Source organism: Ambystoma mexicanum, chromosome 2p (assembly GCF_040938575.1).
Source record: "Ambystoma mexicanum isolate Mex_15411 chromosome 2p, UKY_AmexF1_1, whole genome shotgun sequence".
In the NCBI taxonomy this organism is placed as follows: domain Eukaryota; kingdom Metazoa; phylum Chordata; class Amphibia; order Caudata; family Ambystomatidae; genus Ambystoma; species Ambystoma mexicanum.
In genome coordinates, this window is record NC_090923.1 from 455,768,377 (window position 1) to 455,789,716 (window position 21,340).

General features: G+C 46.4%; 1 protein-coding gene across 1 annotated transcript in view; it reads right to left on the reverse strand.

Moving 5' to 3' along the window:
- MDFIC2 (MyoD family inhibitor domain containing 2) overlaps positions 1-21,340 on the reverse strand; it is a 990,173-nt gene that overhangs the window by 595,840 nt on the left and 372,993 nt on the right. The gene's annotated exons all lie outside the window — the stretch shown is intronic.

Consider the following 21,340-nt stretch of genomic DNA (forward strand, 5'->3'; position numbering starts at 1 on the left):
GGATGTTGCTGAGGAACAGGAGAGCTACTCCAAATTTCAAGAGTGACTATGTATACTACTAACTGTATCCCCTATGTATCACAACATCTCCCCTCCAGGGATGAAAAGGGATGGAAATGGGGAGGAAATGAAGAAAGAAAAAGGGGATTCAATATATATATATTGTTGTGATATGAACTCTGACGTCATTCTCAAGCCTGCTTGGTTCGAGAACAATGTGGGAGTCCGTTTATTTGGAGCTGTGCATGGAGCACACCCACCTGGGGGCTCTCATTATAAACACACTTAAACGTAGCAATAGTGTCTGATATTATTATACTTAACAAGAGTGTCATTTTTACTCACTTGTTGAAGCAGTGTTTGTTTGTTGGAGTAGCGAAGGAAGAGTACTACAGAGTAGTACATGTCAGAATGTTCGTGGTGATTAATTGTTGGTAAGTAGTGTTCGTCTTGTGTCCTAGACCGAGGTGGAAGGGTCGATGCCAAAGGTCCAAAGGTACCAGGTGTATATTATTGGGCTTGGCAAAGTAGCGGTGGACGCCAGCCTGAAGGACCGGCATGTCTCGGTGTCCATTTACACTAATGTAGGTAAAGGTGGTCCTGTGGAGAGGGCCAGTAATATACCAATACAGAGTGAGTGGACAGGCCAGTGAAGAGGGTGGTGTGCATGGTGGGTGTGCATGGATATGCCTGTGAATAGGGACAGAGAGTGTGTGAACAAGTCGTAAAAATGTAGAGATGTAAGTATGTGTGTTTGAAAGGTGAATGAATGTGAAAGTGTGAAAATAAAAAAGAGTGAACAGGGACGGTGGTAAAGAGAGAAAGGGGAGGGAACCATTAGGACACAACATGGTACAGAAGAGAGAGGGTTGGACAATGACTTTTCGGGATAGTCCTCTTGACCACCTGTGTGAAAAGTTGAGCTAATATCATGATCAAATAATAAAATATAGGACACTGCAGGACAGTGCTTCCATGCCTGGCCTGGGGAGGGAACATATGATAGTAAAATAATAAAACATATGTTCTTGTATCTTTTAACTAAGTACAAAGGCTCCAAATGAAAGACTGGACAGAATATATTAGGGCTCTGGAAACTGAATGAAGAGAAAAAGGACGAGCCTGCAAAGCAGGGCATTAAAACAGACAATGTGATGGAACTACCAGTGCCCTGCCTCCACCATATGAAGCATACCTAGCACTAAGTCCTGCAACCTGGTATACAAACCTAGAGCGCATGTCTCTCGACCGAGGGGAAGGGGGAAAAGGACAAGTAAAGCAGGGAAATGCAAGTGGGAAGACACATGACAGGGGCGAGAAGTATCTGGCAGACATAAAAGAAGCACACGACTATAGGTGGATTCATTATTCATTGAAACAGAGAGAGTTATAGAGAAGGCGGTGCAGAGTAAGGAAAGAGATAGGGCAGACATAGGGGACGGACAGGGGTGAACATCAGGGAGGATAACATTTGAACTGGACAATGAGGAGTACAACAAGTGGGAGGAGGAGACAAAAAATGGGATGAGGACAGTATTGTGTCAGACAAAGACAAAGAGGAAGAGTTGATAAGTGAAGGGGACGATAAATAGTGGACACTGGACAAAGAGAGCAGAAGGGGATGAAAAACAAAGGAGGAGAGGAGACCAGAGGGAGTCAAGTAGGAATTGGTCAACTCTCCTCCTCAACCAGAGGAAGAAAATGAAGATAGAACTGGCAGAGGCGACAAAGAGCGACTGGAAACAGGGCTCTGGGCGACGCAGATGCCTTTGCTACAGAATGGGAAAGGAGATGCACACTACGTGCCATGGCAGACAATGGACAGCGAAATCTAATTTGTAGTTTGCCCTCCCTTATGGCAGGGGCTAGCAAGTGGATATAAGCACACGAAAAAGAAACAGCAGGAGTGACGCTAGCAAGAGGGGACATGAAAGGTTTCTTCACAACAATTTTATGTGAGCAAGGGGAAACAAAATGGGAACAAGCAGGATACAAGGGGGTTAAATTAAGTAACACGCACACGGTGGAGCACCGTTAAACAACTGCTGGGCCACATGTGAAAAGTGTTAAGGAGCATGTATCCGGTCAGCTTAGATTTAGGGGCTGTCATGGCCAATAAAATAAAGCTAAAGAAGGATCCAGCAGAATATATACAACAGGTCCAAGAGCTGTGGACATTCGGAAAGCGGAATCCATGGGACGAATATTTTACCATATATTGGTCAAAGGTCTCCCATCAGATGTCCAGGCTTCGCTAGATAAACAAGTAGGACTAGAGGAAATGGGATGGCCAGAAATACAGGCTACACTAATACATTATTTTAAGAGAAAGCAGGAGAGTGAGAGACGGACAGCCTAAAACGCAACAAAGATGTGGAACAAGCCACGTGGAAGGAGCCATGCTCATATCTGATGCCTCTTCAGTGGCCACTGCCCAACAGGGAAGGTTCCAAGTAGGGAAAATATAGCCACAGGAGGAATACGTGCTGTCACAGTATGCACTAAAATAGGGGGATGTAACCGCAGGGGGGTTAACCACAAAGGGGCATATACCCACCCTGGATATATTATCCACAAGTGAGAGGATAGTCACAGCCACAGAGAGGGTAGGATATAGACATGCAGGTTACCAGTTCCTCAGACCATGCTTCATATGTGGGAACCAGGGGAATTTTGCACATACCTGTCCCTTTGGGTAGCACACATATCAAATAGCACAACAGCAGGGTTCGTTCATAAAGCAGGTCCAGCCTCAGCAGACACAGGCCCCACAAGCACAAACAGAGCAGGGACTACAACAGTACCCACAGGCACATCCACAAACACCCAAACACCAGCAGGGCAGGTTGGGGGCCAGGGAGCATCCCAGGCATACTATTACCATCTGCACAGGCACCAGGAGATATGATATGGTGTGATGTGGAATGTATAACGCGCCTGTATACAAGCATTTCTAGGTGCCACAAGAAAAGGAGTGGGAAATAAAGGGAGGACAAAATAGCAATCTTACGAGGCCATCTGTCAATCAGATCGAGTAAGTGCAGGGAAGAGGGAAGGGGAGAAGCACCAGGGGGAGGGGAAGGGGGAAGTACAGTTAACGCACAAGTGCAGCCAGAGGGTGGCTCCTAATTGCAGAGAGAAGGGACTGTAGGGTTGTAGATACAGACCCTTAAGTGTTGGGGAGCCTGGAGGCAGTGCGAGGGAAAATGGACATGCACAAGCTACGTCCGAATTAGAGGGTGACAAGGTGACCAGTGTGCAGAGCAGTCAGGTGCATCAGCAGGGGAGAGGAAGAGAGAAAGCAGAAGTGAAAAGGAAGGTCTTGAGTTGCTTCCAGAACCAGAGGTGGTTCTGCTCAAGTTCGAAAGAGGCCAGGAGGCTGTTCCAGAGGGAGTCCCCAGCCGAGGACATAGATCTGTTCCCAACTCTCTGCTTGGAGAAGCGTCTGTCCCTCAGACAGTTGAAGGTGGATGAGTGGAGAGCACGAGAAGGAAAAGGGAGACACAATGGTGCTGGGACAGAATGCGGTACTCCACTACACTATGGTCAGTGTTATGGGAGGGAATCCCTTCACATTCCCGCCGAACATACCACCTCAACAGGAGAGGCCACAGGGAGTGTGGGTGTGTCCAGTCCTACCTAGCAGTAACTGAAGATCCTGAAGAGGAACCCAAGGTAGCTGTGAAGATAGAACTGAGAGAGTTCTCTTTTCTGGTTGATACAGGGGCCACCAAGTCATGTATAAAGAAGGGTGGACTTCCACTGTCAAGCAAAGTGATGGACATGCAAGGCTTCTCTGAGGTAATCATCACGGTTCCAGTAAACAAATATTTACCTTTAACTATAGGCACACAACATATTGTACTCAAAAGACACCCCCATAAACATACTTGGGAGGGACTTACTGAGCAATTTGAATTAACTATATCTTTCACAGAAAAGGGCATGGTGTGCTCAACACCGGGTGTGTTCTCCACCAAAGTTGCAGCCCACCTCCAGGCAGTATATGCCCATAGCATCCTGCGAGGACATCCCACATACCCCGAGGAATTCCTGTATGGGGTCCAGGTACTTCTGGCGTGGATGCCGATGATACAAGGGAAGACATTTCGGCTAGCATCAGAATTTCTACTTCAGCCTCAACGCCACAAGGAAGATGCCGGGGGCACCCTAGTGTTCTTACAGCTTGAAAAGGTGGCCATTCAAAAAGACAAGGTGATACTATGTGTAACAGATGACGATGACATAGAATCGAATACAGTGCTAAGCATTGATCCAACATTGACAATAACAGGTGTAGCTGACAAACAGCTTTTCTCAGATGGGGAGGAAGAAAAAGAGGGAGAAATTGTGTTCCAGCTACAGATACGCTGCCCTATAAGAGTGTTAGAGAGGCAAGTACTGCAACTTACACAACTGGTGAAAAAAGGAGGGCAGAAACACAGAGGAGGATTTAAAGAAGGTCCCTGAGAAACTGTGGACAACAGGACCCCATGATGTAGGGCTGCTAAAAGGAGCAAGGTATGCACAAATAACATTGAAGAGGGAGGGGCCGCTGTTGCGCACGGACGGAAATGGCAGCTTCCGTGTGAGCTCCGGCAGTATCCAGGGCCGAAAAGCCTAAATAATCCATTTATTCACTCCGGTTTGGTGTGATTCTTACACAGAACGTGTAATTATACCTCTGGACAACCCACGTAAAATTTGGGCACAAACAGTGTTACGATAGCCCAGTTGTGGACCCAGGAGTACCTCGAGGTGGCTAGAGGCGCGCCTGCCGCGGAGGGAAGGGAGGAACCCGGCGCCGGAACAACTCGAGCGGTGGCAGTGACGGTTGTGGCCGCATGCCCAGGGAGGGAGAATCGCGGGTGCCCCGGTCCTCACGGGCGCCCCAGTCCTCGCCGGACCACCACCCTCCAACACTACAGCAGCGACACAAGTGAAGGGAGGAATCGCCCCCTCCCCAGCCCAACGGCCCACGGTGGTGAAGGTAGGCCGGGCCTGGGCTGAACCCGGTGTGGGGCCCTCCGCTTGGCTCGCGGGCGGCTCCAACCCCCAACAAACATATACCGCTCCACCATATACAACAGAACATTGGAACATGCGAACGGGGGTTTAGGGGAGCCGAGCGGGAAACCCCACTGCCCCCCTGCCCTGCTTAATCCACCACCGAATGGAGGGAATGCTGGAAGTACATCTTAACCCGGTCTCAGAACTACGAAGCAAGTGGCAAAGGCAGCTATAGGAAAGGGTACCCCCCCAAATACATGCCCCAGAACCGCAATGATGTCCACAAATTTTGCCCATAAACGGAGCAGAGGGACTATGGATAAGTTCACAACCACAATGCAGAAAGATGCCGAGCCTGAAAGGGAGGGAGAAACGCCCACACAAGCGGAACAGATTCCCTCTGCCTCCATGATGGATCCTCAGGCTGTTTTCAAAGCTATGCGGCAGGGTTTCGCAACGTTGATAGACAAGCTGGATGGTATCACAGCCAGTGTCGCAGGTATAAAAACGCAACTTGACAAAACAACAGCTCGCATGACAGAGGCTGAGACAAGAATATCAGGCACAGAGGACGCTATGAAAACCCTGAAGACAACGGTGTCAACAATGGCCATCAAGCTAGGGACAGTAAAATCCAAGTGTGAAGATTTGGAAGCAAGATCCCGAAGAAATAATGTCCGTATTATCGTGGTTCTGGAGGGGGGTTTTAAGGGATCAATGGAGAAAGCGGTGGAGGACCTCCTGCACACACTACTGGGGGAGCCGGGTTGGTCGCCTGTGTTTATGGTGGCAAGAGCACACAGGTCACTAACTCCAAAGCCGAAACCCGGGCATACCCCAGACCCATTATAGCGCGCATACTAAACTACAGGGATATAGACCTGATCCTAAAAACAGCCAGGGAAAAACAAGAGCTGAAATGGGAAGCCAACACTATACGCATCTTTCCGGACTTCACCCTGGCGGTTCAACAGGAGAGAAAGCTATTCTCAGGAATCAAGAAAATGCAATGCTCTACCCCGCAAGGCTCACAATTCAACATCAAAATAAATCATACTTTTTCACATTCCCGGAAGAAGCCACGAGCTTCATAGAGACACATATCCCCCCAAATAATAGACAAACCTGAAAGAAGAGCTATCAAAACGTTCATAAGGCAACTCAGACACTGCGGCGTACAAGAAGGCGGAAGGAATGGCAAAGACTTAGGTTCCCTTGGGGGCCCCACACTGCAGAGGATGTAACCCAGGACTCAAAACACATGGAAAGCGTTCACCCGAAGATGTCAGAATAAATGAGAGTAAAAAGCCTGAACTAGAGGTAACGCCCGTACATGATAATGGCTTCGGCACTAGAGATGCCGCAGCCCCCCCCGTAGCAGGTGCTCATGTTGTTGTTGGGAGGGGAGGGGGGGAAACTCAAAGGCACAGTTGATGTTTGGGGGACTGATAAGGGGAAGTTGGGTTCTTGTTATGGGAGGAAGGTTGGTAACACAAAAAGCACACAGGTTCTAGGCACAGAAAATATTAAGCATAAAGCAGTGTTACATCGGTGTAAAGGCACATACAAGCTCCCCATAGATAATGGCTAAACCAGACTAGGGCGGTATTAATGTACTGAGTTGGAATGTAAGGGGGCTGGGCTCCAAGATCAAGAAAAGGAATATTATGGCCTATCTTAACAGACAGGCCGCTAAGATAATGTTCCTCCAAGAGACCCACACAGGACCCAGACAGGGCGAACAGCTGATACCAAACTGGGGGACTCACCAATATTTCACAACTTACTCCAGCAGAGCGAGAGGGGCTGCAATACTAATACATAAAACGCTACCGTTCGTCTGTATCAACGCAGAATGTGACCCAGATGGGAGGTTTGTTTTGCTGTACGGTAAGCTCTGCGACAGGGAAATAGTATTCCTCAATATATATGGGCCAAATATTGACCTACCAGACTTCTACTCCTCAGTATTTGATAAGCTAGCGAGATACCCTATGGACCGGGTGCTATGCGGGGGAGACGTCAACACAATTCTGGATGTACAATTAGATCGCTCATCGACACAAAATAGAACACTAACCAGGGCAGCACAGACAACACTTACACACATGGCAGATCTACAGTTAAAGGACGTCTGGTGAACACTAAACCCCGACAGGATAGAATACACGTACTACTCTACCGTCCACGACACACACTCCAGAATTGACCTATGGCTGATAGACACAGACAGCATGGCATGGGTAGCAGATACACATATACACCCTAGGACCTACTCAGATCATTCTCCGATACAATTGACATTGCAAATCCCGGACAAGACCAGGGACCGACCACCTTGGAGATTCAAACCGGCGGCCCTAAGGGATCTAGTATGTAAAGATTCTATGGCTCAATACATACAGGAATAATTTGAGATCAACAAACACTCGGTATCTAATCAGGCTACTCTATGGCAGGCATTTAAGGTATGCTTAAGAGGTCAGTCGATATCCATAGAGGGGGGAATTCTCAAGGACATTCGGGTTAGACTGGCTAGGTTAGAAGCACAACTAACGTCACTGCAGACCCAATATGCTTTATCCTCTTCCCCTCATCTGGGTACAGAAATAAAGACTAAGCTAGATGAGTTTAGAGAAGCAGCAGACCAAGAGATCAGATACTTTGATAGACCCACGGCGGCGCGTAGATTTGGAGAAGGGGAACGCCCGGGGAACTATTAGCCAGAATGGTGCGCAGGGATAGAGGCACCACGAACATTCCTTGTATTCAACTAACATATGGCACAATATCCACAGATCAGAAGAAACTGAAAGAAAACATTCTACACGTTCTATAAAGAATTATACTCCCCCCAGTGTTCTGTCACAGAGGCTGAGATAGAACAATACCTCTCTCAGATACCGACAACGCTTATAGCGGATGTGACTAGGGAATCGCTGGAAGAACCTATAACAGTGGCGGAAATAGGTGCAGCAATAAAAGCTCTCCCCAACGGGAAAGCCCCGGGCTCTCATAGACTGGGAGCTAAATTCTACAAAGAATTCAGTCAGCTACTAGCTCTCCGACTGCATGCTGTCTGGACGGAAGCACTGGAAAAGGGCGAACTCCCAGAAACCACTAGAGAAGCAATAATCACACTTTTGCTTAAATCAGGGAAACCTCCTGGAGAATGTGGATCGTACCGACCACTGTCCTTAATAAATACTGATGCCAAAATCCTAGCAAAAATACTGGCGACCAGACTCACACCATTGATGCCATATATGGTTCATAAGGACCAGGCTGGCTTTATACTACGTAGATCCACAGCAACAAATATAAGACGATGTCACCAAATAATAACCATAATCCCCCTGCCACTCAGGGAATAGCTGTCTCCCTTGACACGAGGAAGGCGTTTGACACAGTCTCCTGGCCCTTTCTCTTTGGAGTACTACGGAACTATGGGTTCGGTCCAAAATTCATAAAATGAATCCAGATATTATACACAAGACCGTACGCAAGGATAAGAGTCAATGGATCCCTCACAGACATACTGGAATTGTTGGGTGGCACCAGACAGGGATGCCCACTCTCCCCATTACTCGCTGGTGATAGAACCTCTAGCAGACATACTCAGGTCACGACACAGTACGTTCGGACTAACATTAGAAGGCAAGTTCCATATTATAACGCTATATGCAGACGACATTCTACTGTATCTTAAGAATCCGGAAGTGGTGAAGTTCGGGGAATACTCAGGGTTGCGGCTTAATCCCAATAAGTCAGAGGTATTCCCGCTCACCGACAACACCACACAACCCCAAAACCTACATGGTCTTTTATGGAACCCGGTACATATTGTTTATTTAGGAGCACATATAGCCAGAACCACCCAACTATCCCGTGCACTGAACTACACAACACTCGCGGATGCACTGTGCGCCAAGATGAACCGCTGGAATGTGTTACCCATATCATTGGCCGGGAGGATAGCCTTAATAAAAATGGTGATACTGCCGAAACTCTTCTACCTTTTCAGTACGGTGCCAGTGTGGCCAGGCCGTGCCCTGTTCTCTAGAATTAACAGCGCCTGCATAGCATTTGTATGGGGAGGGCACCCCAGGCTGAGTTGGAGGGTATTAACAGACACGCACTCCAGAGGCGGGCTGATGGCACCAGATATGGAATTATACTACCTAGCAGCGCAGGCACACCATGCAGCTGGGTGGGCCACATGCTTTCTCAACCCTGCCCCCCATTCCACACACTGAGGGAGCGCGAGGCAATGCTGGCTCTGCATGGGATAACAAAGCCCACCCCTAAACAGTACAACACGACAAACCCATCCAGGGTCACCACCACGGGATGGTCCAGAATTGTTGACTTATTCGGACCCGGTAAACTTTACCATCCGAGTATGCCAATATGGGGTGACACACACACACCCTTCGCTATCGAGAGTGAAATGGTAATGCACTGGAGTGATAGAGGTGTCACCCAGTGGGGTCAGCTGTTCCCAGATCATAGCTTTCTCCAATGGGAGGACATTAAAGATGTAGTAGGGAACACAAACACACGTAAACAGCAATACCATAGGGTGGCAGCCTTCGCACAACATATGTATCCAACATTCCCAAAGGAACCTGAGATAAATATGGCACTAGGTTATATATTCACGGGAGGTACCCAGAAAATAACTGCCTCCACTCTTTACAAAACCATACTGCAAACACGCCCAGCTGTGACTCATGCGGCTAAGGGCAAGTGGGAACACGACCTGGGGCAGTCGATAGAAGACCAGGAATGGTCCAGGATCCGTGCAATGACCAAATGGAAATCCTGTAATGCATGGTTCAAGCTGATCCATTTTAAAATAGTCCATAGGGCACATTACACACAGTCCAGACTCAAGCATATATATCCCGACTCGGCGGGTACCTGCCCGAGATGTAACTCTGAAAATGCGAACATATTTCATATGCTATGGGTCTGTACCAAGTTGAGACAATACTGGTCAGAGGTTTGTGGAGCACTGGATAAGATGGCAGACCAACCGGTGAAATGGACACCACGGATCTGCATGTTGGGGGCAGAAGGGAAAATGAACCCAACATGGCGGAAACTATTGAATCTAAGCCTGCTAGTAGCAAAAAGGGTCATTTTAATGAGATGGAAGAATGCGCAGCCACCCACAATTGAAGACTGGAACAGAGACATGGACCCTCATTACGACCCAGGCGTTGGACCATGGTGCTAATAGCACCATGGTCCATGCCGGTAACTTACCAACTCCGCCATGGCAGAATGGGGAATTACCGCCCCAATCCGAGGTTGGCGGGGCGGTAATTCCCCATGCCGCCATGGCCCTTCCCCATTCCCATTTTTGGCCCATAGGGCTCAATAGGAATGGGGAAGGCGCTATGTACGGTGCCGCAAATTGCGGCACCGTACTTAGCACCAAGGTCCCTTTGCGGGTTGTTTTTTTAACGCCTGCTAAAAGCAGGCGTTAAAGTGCCACCCGCAAAGGGACCTCGTAATCAGGCATTAAGAGTCTAATGGCGCCGCCACCTTTTACGGTGCTGTTAACCCCTTAACGCCTGGGTTGTAATGAGGGCCATGGTGTGGGTCAATGATACTGAAGAACTATACATAGACTCAGTCATGGCCCCTTTTAGACCCAGAAACATTTGGTCCCAATATAAACAATATCTGGCGGAACTGGCAGACCTCGAAAACCTGAACACTGAAGAGAATTGACCTGTATATGTATTTATGCTTAACTAATCGAATGGTATAAATGTATGTGCATAACCTGTGTGCAAATATAAATAAAGTTGTTAAAATAAAGATTAAAGAGGGAGCATTGTTACCAAGAGCAAAACAGTATCCACTGTCCAGCTAAGCAGACAAAGAAATATACACAACCCTTCTTCCATTTGGGCAGCAGAGCATACTACAGACATCCACGTCTCCATGCACATGGCCATATACCCTATAAAGAAATCAAAGGGTGGATCATGGAGATTCATACAGAATTTACACACCCTGAACAACATTGTAGAGAATGAGTTTCCACTTGTGCCAAATCCTGCCACAATATTATGTAACAACCTGAATAAAGCAATATATTTTATGGTCATCAACCTTAAAAATGCCTTCTTCTCCTCCCATTACACCCAGATTCCAGGTATCTGACAGCGTTCATGTATATGGGCGTCCGATTTGAACACACTAGGTTATCAAAAGGATACTGCGAGTTCCCAAGTATATTTAACCGAGTGATCCAGATGGATCCAGATGCACTCGAGTATTGAATTGAATTGATATTGATATTTTATTTCTAACGTGCTCATACACAGGTGTTTCAGAGTGCGACAGGGCAAGAGAGGGGGAACAGGGGAGAACAAAACAATGATCTAGCTAGGTCAAGTGACATTGAGAATGTGCAAGTGCATGGAGAGGGGGAGAGGGGAAAGTGCATGGAAGGGGGGAGAAAAAGGAAAAGGAGAATCAGATAAATAATAAATTAATAAATAATAAAGTCAACAAACAATGGTAGTGCAGCCAGCAAGTGGCAAGTGCTGGATTAAAGGCAGCAGACTAGGTAGGTCTGATAAGTGAAGGAAGAAAAAGGGGGGCTGTATGTGTACATATACAGATCTCAGTGCAAGGTGGGGGCGGCGGCAGTGTGGGAAGGTGGCAAGGTGAGCAGGTACCTGGGCCCGAAGGACAGAGGGTAGCCAGGTGCACGGTCCCGAGGGACAACAGAATCAGCTGGGGAGAGGGAGGGCAAAGGTAGAAGCAAAGAGGAAGGTCGGAGATGGTTCTTCTCATTTTTAAGAGTGGCATGGAGGCTGTTCAAGAGGGAGGCCCCAGCTGCAGACAGAGATCTACACCAAGCTTGTTTCTTTGAAAAATGACTGACCCTGAGGGTGTTAGAGGTAGGGGAGCGGATAGCTAGAGAGGTGAGGTATTTGCGGAGGGATAGCTGAAGGTATGTTTGACCCAGGCCCCAGAAAGTCTTGTGCACAATGCAGAGGCTTTTGAATTTAACCCTTGCATCCACTGGGAGCCAATGGACAGTTTTCAGAGCTCGAGAGATACAATCCCAGGGCTTGAGACCAAGGACAAATCTTGCAGTCCTATTCTGGATAAGTTGCAAGGGGCGGAGAGTAGAGGCAGGAAGATTTAGAAAGAGGCTGTTGCAATAGTCCAACCTAGAAAGAACCAGAGCTTGGGAGACAGTGGGCCTCTGGGGGAAGGAGAGGAAAGGCAGAGTACCTCCGAGGAGGTGCAGTAGGAAGTTTGACTTTTTTGAGACATCAGCGATGTGGGCGGAGAAGGAAAGTGTCGAATCGAAGGTGATCCTGAGGTTGTTAGCCTCACAGGTGGGGATAGGAGGACGACCAAGGGAGGCCGACCAGAGAATGAGGGGAAAGGATGGTTATGGTGTGCCGATGAGGAGGATCTCCGTCTTGCTGGCATTCAGACAGAGATAGTTGGCGGCACACCAATCTTTAAAGGCAGCAACTTACAAATGTATAGGGATACAATGCAAAGAGAATTTATTGTATCTTACAAATTTATGGTGATACAATGCATAGATAATTTATTGGTATACAGTGAGAATGAAGACCGGTGTACGGCAGTCTCAGTCCACCTCTTAACATTATTAGCAGACAAGGGGTACAAGGTGGATAAGGACAAGTCACAGTGATGCCAAGAGGAAGTAGTGTACTTGGGACAGATCATACCCACAGAAGGGCACATGATAACCCCTAGAGAGAGTAGAGGCGATACACAAGACCCCACATCGACGCACAGTGAAAGAGATGCAGCTGTTTCTGGGATAGTGCAACTATTGCAGGAAATGTGTGTTCAACTACTCCAAATTCATAAAGCCTCTCCTTCAGGCATTCAAGGAGGCGCAGAAGGAGAAAAGAGCAATAAAATGGACTGCAGACATGAACAAGAATTTCTCTGAACTCAAAAAAGCATTGGCTCATGCGCCAGTGTTGGCTACCCCAAATTACAAATAAATGTTTTATCTGTTCTCCCATTCAGACCAATCAGTGATGACAGAGGTCATCACGCAGAAGAAGTTGCAGGGACACAAGCTTGTGGCCTACTACAGTGGTCTAATAGATCTAGTAATTCAGGGACGCTACTGCTGTGAGCAATCACTTGCGGCTGCAGTATTTGTGATAGAAAAGGCAGCAACAATCACCATGGGATGCCCAGTGGTATTGTACATGGAGCACTCTCTTTTTGCCATGTTGGAGAAATCCAAATTTCCACTCACCAGGCAGTGGGCATCAGGTTATGAGTTTATACTGACTAACACAGCAACAGAAGTAATTAGGTGTCGCGTGGTGAACCCTGAAATGTTCATAGCAGAGCCAGCAGAACAGGGAAGTATATGCATGATTGTGCATCATATATGGACAAAATGGATGGAAAAATTCAGGTAAATGAAGAAGAGATAGAAAGAAGGGATATGGTCTTCATTGATGGGCCCTCAAGCATAGACTCAAATACAAGAAGAAGACATACCGGTACTACAGTAGTGTGTCATAATTTCAGATTGTTTCCAAATTTATACCAATGCATTATTCAGCGCAGGCACCAGAATTAGTGGCCAAGATTAGAGCACTACACTTAACAGAGGGACATGTGGGAATTTTCTTTTCGGACCCTGCTTATGTCATGTCCACCATACATTCAGGATTGGCTGGCTGGGAGAGTAGGGGGTTTAGGAGGGTTTATGAGGGGCAACGGTATTTCATGGTATGTGTGCGTTGGTTGACTGTATGACTATGACTAAATTACTAGAACTGTGCGCATATTTGAAATACTGTGGGCCTCATTATACGGTAGGCGGTGAGCCATGGCGCTATTAGCGCCATGGTTCATGCCGGTAAAATACCGGAACCGCCTTGGCGGAAAGGGGATTTACCGCCCCATTCCAAGGTTTGAGGGGCGGTAAATCCCCTTTCCGCCATTGCCCTTCCCCATTCCCATTTCTGCCCCATAGGGCTCTATGGGAATGGGGAAGGCGCTAATTACAGCACCGCAATTTTGCGGTGCCGTAATTAGCTCCATGGTCCCTTAGCGGGTTGGATTTTAACGCCTGCAAAAAGCAGGCGTTAAATCCCCCAACCCGCAAAGGGACCTCGTAGTAAGGCGGTAAGGATTTAACGGTACCGGTATTTTACCGGTACCGGTAAATCCTTACCGCCATCCGTGTAATGAGGCCCTATGTGTGGCTGCAAGGCATTCTTGACTGCTTTCTGTGCATTGAACTGTGCGCATATTTAGAATCACTTTGTGTGACTGCTAGGCATTTTGACTACATTCTGTGCTTTAAATTGTGCCCATATCTGAAAAAACACTTAGTGTGACTGCAAGCCTTTTGTTTTTAGGGCTACATCTGTGCTTTGCTCACATTTAGAATTGAAATGCCCTGGCAGCAGAGCACCTGTTAGAACTGTGTGCATATCTTGAAACACTCCAGGTGACCGCAAAAATACTTTGATAACAGTAGGGAAATTACTTCTCACTCTGCAAGGAGATTGTCACCTAGGTGAGATATACTGCGACAGGGTGAATTTTTAACTTGCTGTACCTAGAGCAGGTTATTGACTCATACTGCTATTAATCCCAGCAAGAGCGAGGCTTTATTTTTTTGTCTGTGGTGCTTTAGCGCTGGCGCATTTGGGCTGGTATGTGCTGGTGCGTGTTAGCTCAGCGTCTCGTTTTTCTTACCCGTGGCTCAGCAGAACCACCGTAAGTCCTCTGACTCTAATTATACACACATTCTTATTTCCTGGGTGCCCCACAAGGCGCTAGCCCTCGCATAGGGCCACTGCAAACGGGAAAAGAAATCTTTTGTGATAGCATTGTACTGGAAAAATCTCACCCAGGACTTGGCAAGAAGGTATCATGATACCACTACCATTAGACACAGAGGCAGGGGGACAAGAGAACCCTAGACAACTAAACATCGCTCTGCTCAATACATGCTAGTGCTGAAACGCCCATTAGATATCCATGACTACATTCTAGAAAACCATATTGATATCATGTGCCTCACAGAAATATGGTTACTACATGAAAATGGTCCAGCAATTGATTTGGTTGCCCCTGAAGGCTACAAATATCTGGGCAAGAATCGCCTAGAGAGTCTGGGGGCGGGGGCTGGTAGTTTTAAGTAGGTAAGAGCTGGGGCTCTTTGAAGCAAGCATCGAATGTGCCAATTGTTTAATTATCTCCAACAAACAATACATGTATCCATTTTATTCTTATTTATGGTCCTCCTACGGATATGCCATCTTTTAATGAAGATCTACTTAAACTTCTAAATCCCCTGGACCATCCCAAAATGTCCACCATTCTTCTGGGTGATTTTTTAAACCGCTGGAAGGGGGACCCTCAAGATAAGGAAGCAAAAGAGTTGGAGCGTCATCTGAGCAATACTGATTTTAAAGTCATAAATCATGTGCCAAACCACATAAAGGGACATACCCTTGATTGTGTGGCCACACATAACATTCATAGTAGCTGTGTTGTTACTGAATCATGTATCTGGTCAGATCATGCAATAATACGTTGCAGAATAGACCATCCTGTAAGGACAGGACCTAATAGAGCCCCCCAAGAAAATTCTAAACAGATATTTGAACAAGCTATCCTCCACTGATCTTAATTTCTGTTTGACAGCTATGAAGACAATCACCTCAGAACTAGATCACCTTTATCATCTAGTGGAGGTTTATAAACAACATTCATCCACTCTCTTACAGGACAAAGACCCACTTAGATCACTAACAGTTTATGACTTAACCAAAAATGCTTTTATGATGAACAAATTAACAAAGCAGAGAACAAGTCTTGCAAATTGTTTGGAGTTTACAGGAACTGGGAAAGCCCATAGCTTCATCTCTCATTTTCCCCTGACTCGACAGACTGTGTCAATGTTCAAAAAGTACTAAAGGACAACGTCCTTAAGGCGGAGGATAAAATCCAAATCTGTCATGCTAAACTGAATATAGCCCCGGATCAAACACATGAACTGAACACCAAGAAGGAAGTCTTTGACTCAGGATTCTCTTTCCAAAATGTCACCACTGAGTAAATGCAGGATATTCTTACCAAAATAACACCTACATCTTGTCCAGGACACATACTACCATCTAAAGTTTTCCTAGCTAACAAAAAACTCTTTGCCCCTTTCTTGACAACATTCTTTAATGCATATATTCAGCACAAAAACTTACCCAACAGCATTAAGGAAGTGGTAGTTACACCCCTAAGCAATTTGAGACCAATTACAAACACGTCCTTTGTATTACAAAACCTGGATAAGGTTGCATCTGGCCAAATACAGACCCATCTGAAAGCATCTGCCAGCTTGCACTTGAATCAGTCAGGCTTTAGGAGTCACCATGGGACAGAGAGTGCCCTGCTTAATTTGCAATCACATATGCCCGATAGACTAGAAGAAAGCAAAACAGGGCTGCTGATCCTCTTGGACCTGTTGGCTGTGTTCGACTTACTGTACAACTCCTATCTGCTTTAAACACTGGCATCCGTGGGGGAATTGCTCCACTGAGGTCATTGTGTGGATAAACTCGTTCCTCAGCCCCCGTTAAATATGGAGTGCCGCAAGGGGCATGTATTTTGCCAGCCCTCTTTATTCTATACTTAAAGCCTCTGTGTGATCAACTTGAAGCAAGGGGCTTACAAAACACAAACTATGCATATGAATTTCAACTGCTAATGGTCCTTAGTGGGGACTATGACACTGACCTACCCAATCTAACCTCTACTTACGAATCCATCCAGGAGTGGATGGTCAAAAACTGGATGTGTCTTAATTGTTAAAAGACAGAACTTATATTTGGCTCTAACCAAACAAGAAACAAACTGGGGCAGGCTTACTCAGTGTTTTTGATTGATGGCTCCTTTATCCCAGTAGTAAAAAAAGTCAAAACCCTTGGTATACTACTAGCATTTATGAGTGCAGATGCCCATGTTAATATCATCACAATACCATCTGAAAGTAGTACGGCAAATGAACCCTCCGGTCTCTCGCAAAAACTGCAAAACTTTAGTTTGTCCTATCATCATGCCTAGGCTGGAATACTGTAATGCCCTTCTAGGGGGGCCAGTAAGGAAAGAATACACAAACTTCAGCTTGTGCAAAACAATGTAATTTGAGTAGTTTGAAACATTCCTAGGAGGGACCATGTATCCTACCATAGGAAAGAATTCCACTGGTTGCCGGTGGCAGAGAGGGTTTGCTTTAAAATCCTCACATTGACTCATACATGCCTGTTTGGGAAGGCCCCAGCATATCTAACCAAAATGATATTGAGGCACATACCAAACAGAACATGAGCTCCAGCACGGCAAATCTGTTATCAGTGTCACGAGCGAAAAGAGCAAGAGGGAAAGACATTTCTTTCTTGGTGAAGGCCGCCTTGGCTTGGAATTCTCTCCCAGAATTGCTTCATAAAGAAAAAAAATCGTGTGTCTTTCAAAACACAGCTAAAGACAATGCTTTGCTGTTGAAGAGCTGTGGAACTGTGCACTGATGCCTGTGGGCTATGGCACTCTAGAAATGAATAAAGAAATAAATACAAATAAATAAAATAAATAAAATAACGGGTCACCGGTGCAACATGCAGAATTACTGAGTGAGCTAACTGAAGCATTAAAAATGCCAGTAGATGTAGCCATAAAAAAGTGTGCCGCCAACAGGACTTGATCTCCCAAGGGAACGACACGGCCAACCACGCAGCAAAAGAAGTGGCCTACCTACCTGAAGGGACCACATGGTTATTCCAGGATGTGGAAGGGAGGGTGCCAATGATGCTTGCAGGGAAAAAATGAATAAAGGCTTCAGAGAACACTGAACCCTTCAGCATCTCAATACCTATTGTGCAGAGGGAAGCATCACAGGAAAAACAGATCTGTTGATACAGAGGGGGTGTTCTCTCCCCCCAACTGCTTTGGTGTGTAGACAAAATAGCACAGGGATCCAGTAATGCCTAAATAATTGGTGGCTATAGCATTGGAGCAACTACATTTTCCTTCCCATGTATCCAAAAAGCACTTGGCAGCAGAAATAAATGAGGGGTGGTTTGTCCCAGAGCCGCAGGACCTTGTTGCAGAGTTTCTGGGGAATTGCGTGTTTCTGGCAGGTCATACATTAAAAACAATACAAGGAATGCTTGTGCGACCGGAAGGGCTCTTCTGGTACTTGCATATTGACTATGTCAGAGGAGAGGAGGAACAGGTGCATGTGGGACAATGATATTTAAATTTTCTTGTATGTGGTCCTCCACAAAATGTTTCAAAAGATTGAAATTTTCCATAAGCATGTCCATTTTGTGTTCCATGTGCTGCCGAGTATTTTCTAATGTCTCTTTTGGTGTTTTATTTTCAATGTTTGTATGGTCTGTTCTAATTCAGTCCTTTGTGTCTTATTTTTTTTTAAAAGGCAGTCAAGGTGTCTGCGGACAGCGCGCCTTTCTGGGATGTCCGCAATTAGCAAAATGGGGATGTCCTAAGCACACTATACCTGTCCGTACTGTCGGCAAGCAAACCAGAACTGTTTTTAGAACACGCGCGGTGTCTGGGATGTCCGTAATTAACCAAAATGGAGGTGTCCTAAGGATACTACTATCTGCAAGCAAGATGGAAATGTTCTTAGAACACATTCGGTGTCTGGAATGTCCGTAATTAACCAAAATGGAGGTGTCCTACGGACACTATACCTGTCCGTACTGTCCGCAAGCCAAAGAGAACCGTTCTTAGAATACGCGCAGTGTCCGGGATGTCCGTAATTAACCAAAATGGAGGTGTCCTATGGACACTATACCTGTCCGTACTGTCCGCAAGCAAGATGGAACTGTTCTTAGAACACACCAGGTGTCCGCAATGTCTGCAATTAACCAAAATGGAGGTGTCCTAAGTACACTATACCTGTCCATACTATCTGCAAGCAAGATGGAACTGTTCTTAGAACACATTCAGTGTCTGGAATGTCTGTAATTAACCAAAATGGAAGTGTTCTACGGACACTATACCTGTCCGCACTGTCCGAAAGTAACATTGAACTGTTCTTAGAACACACCTGGTGTCCGGAATGTTCGCAATTAACCAAATGGGGGTGTTCTAATGACACTATACCTGTCCGTACTGTCTGTAGAACATCTACGCACATGCACACCACACCCATAAGTCCTACGAACATCGCACCTGTCCATAACTGTCTGTCTCACTTATGTCGCACTTTTAATTAGTTTGAGGACCGAACACTGTCTGTAGATCACCCGTGCGCACGCGCACAACCGTTCCTGTGTCTTTGGTCTACCGCAGACACCCGTTCCCTTTGCGGACGTGTTTGCGACGTCATCATGTGACCGCACCCACTCTGAGCAGGTGTCCTGATTTGCGGACACTGTCCAGGTCCCCGAACATTTAAAAAGTACTTTTTCAGACATTCCAAAGTATTTTACTGTAAAAATTCACCATTGCACATGTCCCAGACAATGACCCAGGCTTTCTGCATACTTTTTGGAACATTTTGAGCCTTTTTGGGGTTATCGATCTGTCCGCGGACAGCGTGGCTGTCACTGGAGCGCACACCAGCACCCCTATAAAAGGCCACACCCCAGAGCTGATCTTCATTGTGCTTCTGGCTATTGCAGATTGACTTTTGCTGCCTTTGCTGCTCTTACTGAGATTTTCTCATCAACCCTAATGGCATCCATGGCTGCTGTTGCTACATCTGCCTCAGCACCACCCCTGGCCCCTCCACCACGATCACCTCCCCAAGGGCCTGCAGAGGGGAACAGGCATGGGTATGTTGAGGAGGAGGATGAAGAGGATGACGAGGATGAGGTAGTGGAAGTCCCTACTACCAGAACTCACCGTGAGTCTTGGGTGTGGCGGTTGTTTACCATTCATGGTGACGTACCAAAAACACGTGCAAACAAGGTCACCTGCAACCAGTGCAAAATGGTGCTCAGTCATAGGAGGCCTAGTTCGTACAGCTTTGGTACGATATCCATGAAGGGACACCTAAGGTCGTTCCACGGTGGGGCCATTCGCAAGGTTGTACCTTGTGATCAACATAGTAGATTGAGTTCCTCTACCACATCCTCCGTTTCCACTCCTGTCACCACAAGAGACACTCCTGTGGGACAGCGCATCCCTCCAGCTGCCTCACAGGCCATTCACGATGCTGTTGACCCTTACCTTTCGAGGGTCACAATATTGTGTATGTACTGCAACGCAGTACTCTGCAGGGGGGAGAATCTTCAAAAGTGCTTTCGAGACTGTGGTCAAGGAGCACCAGAAGGTCTGCTACCTACCTAAATAAGGCCCATCCTACATCTTCCTCTCTCCACCTGCCCTTTCATATCCCTGTGGTTGGGGCCCCTTCCTTACCCCCCTTTCCACTTCTCTCCTAGTGTGTCTTGTGTAAAAAAACCAAAAGAAATATAAAACAACGAAAATCCCCCCCCCCCCAAAAAGGCTCTTTTCCGAGCCACCTTTCACAGTTAAAAAATAGAAGTGGCAAATAAACAGACATTTATTTTTGGGAGTGCTGCCCTAACAAAACCACTGCACTTTTCTCTGGGAGGAAGTGGTGGCTCTGAAAAGAGTCTTTTTGTGGTATTTTTGTGAGTTTGAAAAACTTGAAATGGTCAACACCTACTGCAAAATGGATGGCTGTAATTCCAAAAAAGGTCACAATGCATTTTGTACATTTCTCCGAAAAATCTGATTGCCAGAATAAGTAAGATGTACTCCATCTCTGCGAAAAATGTATGTGCTACGAAACATAATATTTTCATTGTGAAAAGAGGACATGCCAACATCTCTTAGAAAAGGACAAACATTCTTATTGACATTGCGCCTTGCTTTCTCATTTGTGGACCAAATGAAGAAGAACGCAGCCACATTTGTCTCTGCGCAATACGAAAATTTGGAAACATGTCCATGACCTTCCCAAGTCCTTCTTTCATTGCAAATTGCAAAGACATTCCAGACACATGTCCTAAACTGTTCCCTCCACAATGAATTATAATTATGTCTGGATGATGCTGTATCTCCAAAGTAGCACAGAGAGGTACCAGGTCCAGCCACTTCATTCCACGCACTCCATGCCAGTGTACTTCCACATGAGGGAATCCAAGATCTGCAGCTACTCCACAGCGTTCTGCATGCGCCTCCAACCAATGTATCCATGAGTCTCCCAAAATCCAGATAATCTGTTTTCTGAAACACACAGCCATAGCTATCTGTTCTTTTCTCAGGAAAAAGACTTTCT